At 34.9% G+C, this 14,063-nt stretch overlaps 1 pseudogene across 1 annotated transcript in view; it reads right to left on the bottom strand.

Annotated features, from left to right (window-relative positions):
- Positions 1-14,063, bottom strand: part of LOC146905389 (uncharacterized) — a 23,585-nt pseudogene extending 9,522 nt beyond the window's left edge. The window contains exons 1-2 of the transcript XR_015019191.1: positions 13,700-14,063; positions 12,210-13,589 (exon numbers count right to left, since the gene is read on the bottom strand). The product of XR_015019191.1 is annotated as an uncharacterized LOC146905389 (transcript). The remainder of the gene's footprint in view (positions 1-12,209; positions 13,590-13,699) is intronic.

Raw genomic sequence — 14,063 nt, 5'->3', positions numbered from 1 at the left:
GGGTAATAATAATACAGATGGTAAAATATGGGTTTGCCAACTTTAGAAGACTGAGGCACCTTCAAAAGTGGTGGCCTTTTCGTGGAAACTCCTTTTTGATAGGATTTCGACAAGACTTAATTTGGCTAACAGGAATTGTCTACCTGTGGTATGGATGATGCGATTAATTGTGTTTGATGTGCTACAGAGATTGAATCGTCCTCTCAACTTTCTTACATTGTGATTTCGCTAGGAACATTTGGATGCAATTGATGCGGTGGCTATATCTCAATTTCATAATGCCTCCAAACCTATCTATGCATTCGGAGTGTTGGAGTGGAGGGATAATGCATAAGAAGATTCGGAAGGGACTGAGGTGGATTTGGCACACGTCGATTTGGTATATTTGGGAAGCTAGGAACGATTGTATCTTGGATGAGCTAGTTGACTATATACAAGTTTTATCGTGGCATTGGTTGTAGGAAGGTCTACCCGTCTTGTTTGTATTACGAATGACATTGGTCCCCTCATGATTGTTTATTGCGGTAGTGGGCTTTGTTTTGGTGCAGCTGGATGTGGTAATGGCAGGTTCAGTTGGTTCTTCTCTGTGGCTTGGGCTGCTGCGGGAGTTTTTTCCACGTTTTTTGAACCGCTGAGTGGGACTTTTACCTACAGCAGCATGCCAGCGCAGGTGTTGTGTTGGTTCAGTGGCCAATAGGTGTTTTATTTGTTTCGGGGGCCTGCGGTTTTCTCTCTTGATTTTATTTATTATAGAGTGTTTATAGCATTGGTGTTAAGTGTTTCGTCTTTGTTTGGCACTTGTGTATTGTGTCATATTCACGAGCTTTTTAGTGCTTAGTTTGTCACTAATAATATTTGCTGAATAAAAAAAACTTAGTCGTCTTCAATGTTATTCAAAGACATAAATATTCTTGGCACTTTAATTTCGATATATCAATGAGTTGAGTTTAGTTGGATTCTCATGTCTATTCATAACATATTACAGAGGTGACAAGTTAAGAGAACAAAATCAGTCTGAATAGAAGCTCAAAATTCTCATATCATTAGCTGGATATATATTTGCATGAGCACAATGCATGTGTAGGGGTCACCACTTACAGGCCCAAGTGAGAGCACAAAAAGATATATAATATAAAAGCATGTTATTACATCATCAACATAATTTATATTTACCAATCTTCGACTTAACCAACTACTTCAACTTTGGGACAGAGGACATCCACAGGGATCATGTAATGGGTCAACATCCGAAAATTATCATTCAGCAAACAAGAATGCAGATTGATTTGAATGAAGCCTGTTATCTTTTTGCAACAAACAAACCCAAGTTTGATCCCTTCCCACACTGAACAGCTCGAGGGACAAATGACATGCCTTTGGTGTTACGGCGACCAAAGCTGATACATGAAGGAGTTAGAGTCGAAATTCATTCTAGAGACTGCTGAAACAAGGTCATTTATGGCTGCATTCTCCACTTCCATCATATGTCTTCCCTGCGAGAAGGTTTTTTGTGTTGAGACTACATCCTGTATTTTTTTGAAGGCAGAGCCTTCTTGAAAAACACAAAATGATGTCGGGAATTTATGCTTGTCAATCAGATGCTGCTGCCCACTTGTAGATTTTGAATTTCAAACCACAACCTGCCACTAAGCATTCAAACTATATGACAGCGATAAGAATCATGTTAAAGGGATTGTCCTCAAAAAGAGAAATTTAATGTGAATGCAAAATAGTAACATGCTAGCTAGACTAAACAACAACAAAAACAGCGGCGACGACCAAAGCCTTTCCTCATTAGGTGAGTTACACGAATCACATGAAATCACAATATCGCTATCGTTGCTTATCTATAACAATAGTGTTTAATTCCAAATCCTTTACAGTGATCTGACCTTTAGTTTTCTTCGGTTTCCCTCTACTTGAGTCTCTAACTATTGGACTACCTTGCATTTCGTGTACCTTTTTACAAACCCAACTATGAGCTCTAAACAAAAAATAAAGGACAACGATGTAAAAGAAATTCTGAACATTGTTCGAAATAACCAATTTGTAAGCAGGGTTTTTCTTGTTACAATTTGTAAGATTATAAATTTAAGCAAGAAAAAAAATATGGGAGTATTTTACTAAGGAAATTTGAAGAAACCAAAAGCAAAGTTGTATATCTTACAACAAAGGCAAGAAACACCCAACTAGTTAAAATTCTTCAATTACAAACTGAAGTGTATCAAACCATGGCGCTTCAAGGAAATCACGGACGGTACACCGTGATTGTCATTCCAAATATGCACTACTATAACACCCATCAAAATTTGTTTTTAAGCACAAATGATTATATATAAAGTAAACAATTTCGAGAACTATAAGAAAGGTCTTTCACTGAGAAGCATGTAGAATAACAGAAAACTATAACCAGAAATGAAAATCCATCATGGACTGTTCTCAAAGGCTAATAATCGCAATGGCTTCTATCAAATATCATATGAGATTTGAGTAAAGCCTAACAGTGCCTTAAACTAGCATGTTTTATTCTAATGTCTACTTTTTTGGTCTTAACTCTCTAATTCAAAGGGAAAAGGGACACTGGTAATCCGGAGTCTAGCTGAAAGGAAAGTAAAGTCTAGTAAATGATTGTTCCAGTTAGGATTCAAATTCGGATATTCTCAACCGATAGACTTTAACCGAAGCTCATTAACCATTTGACCCAAATCACTTGGTTCCTTATTCTAATGCCTATTGAATATTATGTATCATATATCTAAGTAATGAGTTTTTAAAAAGATCCGTGAACACAGCCAATACAGCCTCGATCGCGATTATGTCGCAGACTATTACTTAAAACCCTGAACATGACAACATTTTAAAACCACGTTCATTTAAGCCCAGTATTTGAAAATCATATCATTCATGCTTTAATCAACAATGGTAGATCAAAAACTATTAACAATATAAAGCAAATAAACTAATGCCAAAGCAACCTTATAAATTAAAAAGAATACGTAACAATTCACATTTCAAAAAAAAAAAAGGAAAAGAATGGCACAAAACACGAAACAATTTGAATGAAACAAAAAGATAAAAATAAGAACCTGTTTGAGAAGAAGTTCTCGTTCGAGGTTACCGATGGCAAAGAAGGGTGAATCGGGTTTCCAAAACGGAAACTCTGAATCCAGATTCTGATTTTCCACATCCATCGTTAGGTCATCAAGCGAGGGAAAGTGACTGAAATTAGTAACTTGCAAGTTTCAACTACATAGGATACATCATCAACTTGTAACCTCCCGTACATACAAAGACAATTCTGCTTAGATATGAATCTCATAACCCTTCTTTATCTCAAAAACTATTTCCTAAGACACACAATGCAATCTATACAATAACATCATATTATCAACAATCATTGAGTTCAGATTTAGCCGAAATGTTTGAAGTCTTTTACCTCGTTTGTGCTTGCTAAATGATAAGTAAACCTGTCACTGCTCATAATAAAGGGGGGAAAATGCTATTTATAAATCTCACTTTTGAGTTTATTGGAATAACCAGTGCCATTCATTCTGAAAATTTATATATTGTCACAGACTTCATTGCAACATCACAGGTTACTAGGTTACTGATAAAAATTTGAGTATATTGTCAATGAACCATGAGATATTCATGGGCAAAGTTGAGAACAATGCAGCGAGATGTTGTCAAATGTGCATAGACAGACTACTGCATGTTCCCTGAAACTTTTAAACTAAGTTGAACAAAGAGATGCATTGAATTTATAGTTTCAACAATTAACAACATTGAAGGAGGTGTTTGCAAAGTATAGCTTTAATTATAAAATACAGAAAACAAATTACAATTCTACTTCAATCAGCATGACATTTATATCATTGTCAATAAAAGTGTCATACCCCAACTATCCCAAATATCTACTTCTATCAACATCATAGAAAATGGTCAGGTCAGGTCACAATACTTAAAAAAAATCCGCATCATTGTTTTAGCACACTCCTAACATCCATGCAACAACACACGGAGGCAGAGACATAGCTTATTCTTCCTTCCTTATTCCAAAAGAAGAAAACATCTGCAAATAAAGTACAATTTTCAGGTTATTGTTATTTCAGCAGTAGCCTAAAATAAAGTATTTATTTGTAATTCACCTTGAACATAATAATATAAACATGATCAGTGAGTGATGTGTGAGCTTCCAATGTCACTCACTCAATACATTAATTGATTTTAGAGAAACAAAAGGAATTAAAATCACAACACAATTGCAGCGTGCCAGCATGAAGGGCACTGACATTCCATCAAAAATTGCCTATGGCTGTTGTTAAAAATCCTCCATCAAAAACTACCTAACATCAAATAACATCGGAAAAAGTGTAAAACACGCAATTGCAGCGTGCCAGCATGAAGGGCACTGACATTCCATCAAAAATTGCCTATGGCTGTTGTTAAAAATCCTCCATGGCGCTGCCATTTAACAACACTGCAACCAACTGTTTGAATTACACCGTACATTATATAACAATATTACACTAATATATTTAAGGAATTATCATGCACAAATTGTTGAGTAAACGCACATTTGAAAGTTGACAGTTTAAAATATTAATTTCTCATAGAATGAAATCTTAACACACAAACAACTTACAGAGTTAAAACTTTCATCACAACGCTTTCAGAATACTAGCGCGACTAACGCATCCATGTTCTCTCAATTGTGAGCAGTTTTCTTCCACATGTTTCACTCCTTTCTTTGTGACATCATTACAATCGTCCACAGATAGGTACAAAAGTCCGCAACAATTCTTTGAGATCACATAGAGTGTTTCATCATCAACCTTTGTATTTGACAAGTTCAACACCTCCAGCTTGGGAACCACAAAATTGATTCCAAGTAGCTTCACTCTTGAACAGTGGGCTAGGTTCAAATGCCTGATATTACATCATCACTAACGTAAAGGAAAACTACAATTGCTTAAATATACGGTTTTTTTATAAAATTGCGCATGAAAATAAAAGTTTTATTTATGGTTTTCTTTGAATTGATTTATCAAAGAAAAACATAAAACTAGTTGTTCAATGAAGATAATATAACTACCGTTGAAACAATATGCTTTATAAAAGTCTCAACGAAATTTCATCATCACTAACGTAAAGGAAAACTACAATTGCTTTGCATGAAAGCGTAAAGAGAGACAAAATTAAAATAACGGAGAGATCATAAATGGTTCATTTAAGCTTTGTTTGGAAGTTTGAAGGAGAGGAGAGGGGAAGGTTTTGGAAGGTTGAAAATATAGGAAAAACTGGTAAAATCTTTCATATTTTTTGTAAGAGTAATTTTTTTGAGAATGATAAATTAACGCTTATGATTAATATAGAACTATCAAAAGTTATCTATAATTCCAAATCATAATATCACTTTAATTTCGTCAAATTTGTAGTAACTTCAATTCAATGTAGATTCAATCAATGTATTTGTCATCTTTAACGTTATTCAAAGATATGAGCATTCTAGACACTTTAATTTCAATCGGTGAGCTAGAAGGTGTGACCTTAACATTTCTCTTCTATAAATTTAAATAAATATATGCTTTTTTTAGTAAAAAAAAAAAAGACTTAATTAATGCTTTGGTCCCTTAACTTATTTTTGGATTTAAATTTGGTCCCCTAACTTTAAACTGTCTCAAATTGGTCCCTTAAATCTTACACCGTTTACCATTTTGGTCCCCTCCGTTAGTTTTTTTCAAAATCTGTTAACCCTTTGCCACATGTCAGTTTTGATTGATGATCAATGGTTGGATCACAGAGGGATCTATTGTAGCTTATAATGAACCACAACCACCTAATTTTTTCTTCATCTTCTTCCCCTTTCAATCTTCTTCATCTGCATCTTTATTCATATCCATCTTAAACAAAATCCAGAAAATTACAAAATTTCATAGCTATTTTTGAGAAACTCCAACATAGCAAATTCCAGAAAAATATTGCAAAACAAAATCAAAACATTCAATCTGTAAAAAAAAATATCAAAACAAAAACTCTACTTCATCTTCATCCTTGAATCTAAGATTGTCAATCTTCATCCCCTTAAATTTAGAATTAACATCACCACTATCATCTAACTCACAATCAAAACTAACACCCATTTATTAAACCCAATTTTTTAGGTTCAAAATGAGTTTGTTTCAACTCCACAGGAAAAGAGAATTATTCTATTCTCCAAACTACTCTGTAATTCTCAAGCTCACCTTTAACAAACGCGCGATTTAAGAAGCTGAAGCCTTTGGATAGCAAAATTTCAAAATTGGAAGAATTGAATTGTGGGTATATGAGGAAAGAAGCCATGGTTCTTTGAGAGCTGTTTCACGAGGGAAACCTATGGCTCATTCTACAGAAGAAGAAAAAAATCAAAACAAAATCCAGTAACAACAATAACACAACACAATAAATCTGGCCCAAATCTGCTCCCCAACAACAACACAACAACAGTAAAATGGGTTCATGTTCATAAAACAATGGGTTTAGATTGGGATTTGAAAGGGTTTAGATTAGATCCAAAAATGGGTTTAGATTGGAATTTGAAAGGATTGATGTTGATGATGAAGGATTGTAATTCGAAAATGAGTTTTTTATGAAAGATTGGAAGAAGAGAAAAGGAACAAAGAGGGAAGAGAATGAACAACAGAAGAGGGAGAAAGAAAGAAGAGGAGGAAAGGAACACGGGGAAGAGAAGAGATTTTTTTTTTTTTTTTATATTTTAATTTTAATTTTTAGGAAATTCAATAGAAATAATCATATGTTGTGAGTCCATTGTATATTTGTGTGCTCTCTAAATCCAGCCATTAATCACCAATCTTAAATGACATGTGGACAAAGGGTTAACAGATTTTGAAAAAAACTAACGGAGGGGACCAAAATGGTAAACGGTGTAAGATTTAAGGGACCAATTTGAGACAGTTTAAAGTTAGGGGACCAAATTTAAATCCAAAAATAAGTTAAGGGACCAAAGCATTAATTAAGCCAAAAAAAAAATGAAATTTAATGTTTTTTTAGGGGATGTGAGATTCAATGCTACGTTTTATTTTATAAGGTTGCTTTGGCATTAGTTTATTTGCTTTATATTGTTAATAGTTTTTGAATGAGTTGAGTTTGGTTGGACTCTCATGTCTATTCATAACATATTACAGAGGCAGTAGCAAACTGGCTATTCAGTAAAGGGTGAGAAGTTAACAGAACAAAATCAGTCTAAATAGAAGCACAAAAGCTTCATATCATTAGTTAGATATATATTTGCATGAGCACAATGTCTGTGTAGGGCACACTTACAAGCCCAAGTGAGAGCGCAAAAAGATATATATATAAATTATAAAAGCATGTTGTTATTACATCATCAACATAATTCTACTTACGGATCTTCAACTTTGGGAAAGAAGACATCCACAGGGATCATGTAATGGGACAACATCCGAAAATGATCATTCAGCAAACAAGAATGCAAATTGATTTGAATGAAAGCCTGTTATCTTTTTGTAACAGAAAAACCCGAATTTGATCCCATCCCATGCTGAACAGCTCGAGGGACAAATGACATGCCTTTGGTCTTACGGCGATCAAAGCTAAAAGAGGAAGGAGTTGAGTCCAAAGTATTCATTCTAGAGACTGCTGAAACAAGGTTATCTATGGCTGCATTTTCCACTTCCATCATTCCTGAAGTATCCTCCTTATGAGAAAGTTTTTTGCGTTGAGACTTTATTCTCTGTTTCTTTGAAGGCTGAGACTTATTGAAAAAACTGGAATGATATGTCGGGAATTTATGCTTGTTGACCAGATGCTGCTGCCTACTTTTGTGGCTTTTGAATTTCAAACCGCAACCTTCCACTAAGCATCATACAATATGACAGACATAAAAACCATGTTGAAGAGATTGTCACCTAAAAGTGACATTTCATATTTTAACGCCAAAAAGTAACATGCTAACTACACAGCAACAGCAGCCATTTAGGTGAGGTGAGTTACATGAAATCATAATATCGCTTGAGTTATATGTAAAACGGAACTGAACATTGTTCGAAATAACCAAATGGTAAGCAGGGTTTTTCTTGTTACAATTTGTAAGATTATATATTTAAGAAAAAAAATATGGGAGTATTTTACCAAGCAAATTTGAAGAATCCAAAAGCTAAGTTCAATATCTTACAACAAAGAAGAGAAGAAACACCCAAGTAGTTAATTCTTCAATTACAAACTGAAGTGTATGATAGAAGCAATAGTATATAAAATTGTTTCATGACATCACATTCAATCATATTTAGAGTTTAGACATATACAAACCATGTCATAGCCACGCGCAACTTTTTCCTGCAAGAAAGAATCAAGAGCATCAGATAGATGTATGCTGAGCAAACGTGAAGTTGGGGTAGACTCTAGAACACACAGAACAGGATGCAGTATGTCTTGCATTATAGTGATTTTCAAAGTCCTCCATTGAAGCCAAACGTGATCCACAACCAACAACGGGACAAAAGACTTCTTGGACAAAGAGAAAGACTTAAAAATGAGGCGTGCACACTGTCCTTTTATCAGTATAAGTTCGAAGTTAAACTTTGCCTTCTTGAACAAAGCACAGTCTTCAACAAAGGTAATGCCTTAGTGCATATTTGGATTCGTGGTGAGTTTGATAGACTCATAATGTATTACCGTGATTTTGGCAAAAGATAGACTACAGTGCTTCAAGAAAATCACGGTACACTGTGATTTTGTTAACTCTTCGTCATTCCAAATATGCACTACTATAACACCCATCAATATATGCATAAAAGATTATATATAAAGGAAACATTTTTGAGAACTATAAGAAAGGTCTTTCACTGAGAAGCATGTAGAATACCAGAAAACTATGACTAGAAATGAAAATGAAGATCCATCCTGGACTGTTCTCAAAGGTTAATAATCGCAATAACTTCTATCAGATATCAGCTGAGATTTGAGTAAAGCCTACAGTGGCTTAAATTATCATGTTTTATTCTAATGTCAATTTTTTGTCTTAACACTCTAATTCACATGGACAAGGGAATCTGGTAATCTGGAGTCTAGCCGAGAGGTAAGTAAAATCTAGTAAAGGATTGTTCCAGCTAGGATTCGAAATCGGATATTCTCAATCGATTGACTTTAACCGAAGCTTATAAACCATTTGACCCAAATCACATGGTTCCTTATACCAATGCCTATTACATTATGCATCATATATCTAAGTAATGAGTTTTTAAAAAGATCCATGAACATAGCCAATACAGCCTCGATCACAATTCTGTCACAGAATATTATTTAAACCCCTGAACATGACAACATTTTAAAACCAAGTTATTTATTTAAGCTTAGCATTTGAAAATCAGATATTATCATTCATGCTTTAATCAACAATCGTAGCTAAAAAACAATTAACAATTTAAAGCAAATAAACTAAGGCCAAAGCAACCTTATAAAATAAAAAGAATAAGTAACAATTCACATTAAAAAAAAAAAAAGCACAGATAAGAAAGAATTAGAATGAAATAAAAAAAGAAGATAAAAATAAGTACCTGTTTGACAAGAAGTCCTCGTTTGAGGTTACCGATGGCGAAGAAGGGTGAATCGTGTTTCCAAAACGGAAACTCTGAATCCGGATTCTCATTTTCCACATCCATCGTTAGTTCATCAAGCGAGGACAATGAGAAGAAGTGATTGTAAACATAGGAGGATGAACATGTAACAGTAGCCACAATAATGTTCAATGTAACTTGCAATAGTGACTGAAATTTGTTCATATTTTTTTGCTTATAATAGTGACTGAAATTAGTAACTTGCAAGTTGCAACTACATAGGATACATCATCAACTTGTAACCTCCAGTGCATGCAAAGAAAATTCTGCTTAGATAGGAATCTCATAACCCTTCTTTATCTCAAAAACTATTTCCTAAGATACACAATGCTTAATCTATACAAAAATTTTTTTTTAATCAGCAAAATTTATTCATCGACGAGAGGGTGAAAGAAACACCAACAACTCGCGGAAAGGAAACAACAATAGAAATCCAACACAAATGACAACCAAAATTACATTCAAAAACAAAATCATGAGGCCGAGGTATACACTATACCACCAAACGAATACCCGTGCATCACATCCTGTCAGACCCGCAAATCACCCAAGGAATACTCAGCTGCCACCAAAACACATAGCTGCTGGAAAAGCCACAAAGCATCTGTGGCAACCAAACCGAACCCAGCAGAAACAAAAGCCAGATAACACAGCCCAGGCCACCAAAACCAATAACACAAACCTGCTGTCAACAAACAGCAACCTGTCATCACAGCAGGCAGTCACGTGGGTTCCATTCCCACTCGTAAAACATGCACGCCGGGACCTGAAAACGACCCAACAACCATCTCCAAGACAAAACCTTAATTTAATCTATACAATAAAATCATATTATCAACAATCACTGAGTTCAGATTTAGCCGAAATTTTTGAAGTCTTTTACCTAGTTTGTGCCTTCTAAATTAAAAGTAAACCTGTCACTGCTTCATAATAAAGGGGGGAAATTCTATTTATAAATCTCACTTTTGAGTTTATTGGAATAACCGGTGCCATTCATTCTGAAAATTTACATATTGTCACCGACTTCATTGCAACATCACAGGCTGCTGATAAAAAATTTGAGTATATTGTCAATGAACCATGAGATATTCATGGGCAAAGTTGAAGGATCAGAGAACAGTGCAGTGAGATGTTGTTAAATGTGCATAGACAGACTATTGCATGTTCCCTGAAACTTTTAAACTAAGTAAATTAAGAACAGATAGATAAATTGAATTTATAGTTTCAACAAATAACAACATGATAGAAACTGAAATCAAAATATAAACGAACAGTAAGATTACAATATAATCCCAAGAAATTCGAGAGTCTTGGTTCTCTCCCTTCCAAGAATTCGAGAGCTTGGTCTCTCCCTACCAATCCTTTATCCCAATCCCTGAATACCTTTCTTTTCCACTGCATCTTATTTATAATACTAAGTCCTATAGCTGTTACATAGAAGTTTAGTGGACAGCAATTACTACACACAAGTAACAATTACTTATTTATAATATTATTAAATAAACTACTATTATTCTATAACTGCTGCCCTTAGGAGTCCTATTACTAACACAACATTGAAGGAGGTGTTTGCAAATTGCAAAGTATAGCTTTAATTATAAAATACAGAAAACAAATTACAATTCTACTTCAATCAACATGACATTTATATCATTGTCAATAAAAGTGGCATACCACAACTATCCCAAGTATCTACTTCTATCAACATCATAGAAAATGGTCAGGTCAGGTCACAATACTTAAAAAAAATCCGCAATTTTGTAGTTTTAGCACACTCCTAACATCCATGCAACAACACATAGAGGCTGAGACGTAGCTTTTTCTTCCTTCCTTATTCCAAAAGAAGAAAACATCTGCAAATAAAGTACAATTTTGCAGGTTATTTGTTATTTCAGCAGTAGCCTAAAATAAAGTATTTATTTGTAATTCACCTTGAACATAATAATATAAACATGATCAGTGAGTGATGTGTGAGCTTCCAATATCACTCACTCAATACATTAATTGATCTTAGAGAAACAAAAGGAATTAAAATCACAACAATTGATCTCCAAGTATATTGTATACAAAAGATTATCTACACAACCGGAGTTCCAGAGAAGCATGTGTTGATAGTAGAAATAGATCATTGCAAAACTGCCTAACATCAAATAACATTGGAAAAAGTGTAAAACTCATGCAGCCAATGAGTCGTCACTTTATGCAATTCAAGGCAAAGAGAAGAAAAACAAAACAATTTAAAACTGCATATAACACCCAAGTGTTGTTGATGGCGGAAAGCTAATAGTCCGCCATATAAACACGCAATTGCAGGGTGTCAGCATGGAGGGCATCAACAGTCCTTCAAAAATTGCCAATGACTGTTGTTAAAAATCCGCCAATGCACCGTGACACCGCCATTTAACAACACTGCAACCAACTGTTTGCATTACACTATACATTATATAAAAATATTACACGAATATATTTAGGGAATTATCATGCACAAATTGATGAGTAAAAGCACATTTGTAAGTTGACATTTTAAAATATTCATTTCTCAAAGAATTAAATCTTCAAACAAAAACCACTTACAGAGTTCAAACTTTCAGCACAACACTTCCAGAATAGTAACGAACGTATCCATGCTCCCTCAGTTGCGAGCAGTTTTCTTTCACATGTTTCACTCCTTTCTCTGTGACATCATTACAATTGTCCACAAATAGTTTCAAAAGTCCACAACAATTCTTTGAGATCACATAGAGTGTTTCATCATCAACCTTTGTATCTGACAGGTCCAACACCTCCAGCTTGGGAACTACAAAGTTCACTCCAAGTAGATTCACACTTGAACAGTGAGCTAAGTTCAAATGTCTAATATTAGAACAACTCCTTAAAACTTGACAAATGCCTTCCGATATGTGATAGCAAGAGTTCAAATCAAGCAGCTGCAAATTGGGAAAAATGTAAGCAAACATTATGATGTTTTTATCGCTTAACCATGAATTCTCAGCCAAGTAGAGATACTTTAATTGAGGGTATACACCAAAATTCAGAATTCTCTACCCCCTTACTCCCTATATTTTCCATTTTGATCTCACTAAGTGAAGGACAATTCCTAACGAGTGTAAACGAGGTTGAATATGTGAGCTCCTCACATTTACTAAGGTTTATAGACACTAAATCACCAAGAAACAAAGACAACTTATCAACATAGTGATCAGTCAGAACAGCAGCATGTTGAAGATCCAAATGTTGCAAACCTCGACACTTGGATAACAAACAAAAGAATCCAGTATAGCTACAGTCGAAGCAATATCCGAGAACAAGCCTCGTCAGAGGTAGACCTTCCTTGCAATAGAGTAGAGCAATTCATCTGAGATTTCAAGAGACGTCAAAGAAAGAGAAGTCAAACCCTTCAAACTCACCAATGAGTGAATAAAATGTGAAGAAACGGACTTTTCAGAGTGTGTTCGATTGCAAAACGATAATGACTTCAATGTCGGTCTCTTACTTATAGCAGAAGCAATTCCAGCAATAGTTACTTGATCACATTTAAACACGATAACCTCTTCAAGAAGCTTACAATTGTTGAACAAGTGAAAAAGCGCCTTGTCGCTGATGGGAAATCTATAAAAATTAACCTTACGGAGTTTGAAAAGTGCAAGTGAAAGAGCCTCTACCCCATCACAATAGCTACTGTAATTTTTATTTTTGCAATCTGAGAGGTTGAGCTCTTCAAGCAAAGGAAAACATTCTGCGATGTGGAACAGGTCAGTGGTACTGAAATCAGCAATGTCGGAACAAGTGAGAGAGGTCAAAGTTGTAATGTTTTGAGAGAAAACTCGCAACCCATTTGCGGGAATGGTGCGTTGGTCGGAGATGTTGAGAGATGTCAGTTTTTTCAATGGGAAAAGAGAGATTTTACAGAGAAACTCGTCCAGTTGGTGAATCTTTCGAACATGCGACGGATGTCTGTTAAACAGTGGACAGTGAGTGATAATCGAAGACGGTTGGTGACGGAGAGGAACTGTTTGGAGACGAGTGATAGTGAATTCAATATATACAATGAGTGAGAATCTAACCGGTTTTTGTCCTCGTTAACGATGAATCTGAATATCAATTCCCAACATTCATCAGGTAAATCTGAAGAAACCATTTGTTGTGATGATTTGAGAGAAGAACTTCTCTTCCTTTTCATTGTGGATGTGAAATTAGGGTTTGGAAGGGATGTGAAAACAGTAGAAACAGTGAAAACTGGGAAGAGAAGGAGGTGAATTGGAAAAATGGATGAAAGATGATGTTGATGATGGTGAAGCTTTAAAGTTAGGGTTTTGAAAATCACGATTCAAGACACTGAGATGCTGTAAGAGTTCGTTCGCTTCTGAAAATACTTTACATTAAACGATGTCGTTTGTCTCTACCAATTGTAATCTAAGTCTAACTGTA

Source organism: Medicago sativa, chromosome 7 (genome assembly GCF_051527215.1).
Source record: "Medicago sativa cultivar Bolivia chromosome 7, Bolivia_mono, whole genome shotgun sequence".
NCBI lineage: Eukaryota > Viridiplantae > Streptophyta > Magnoliopsida > Fabales > Fabaceae > Medicago > Medicago sativa.
The sequence above is the reverse complement of the archived record's forward strand: the minus strand, read 5'-3'. Positions and strand labels throughout refer to the sequence as shown.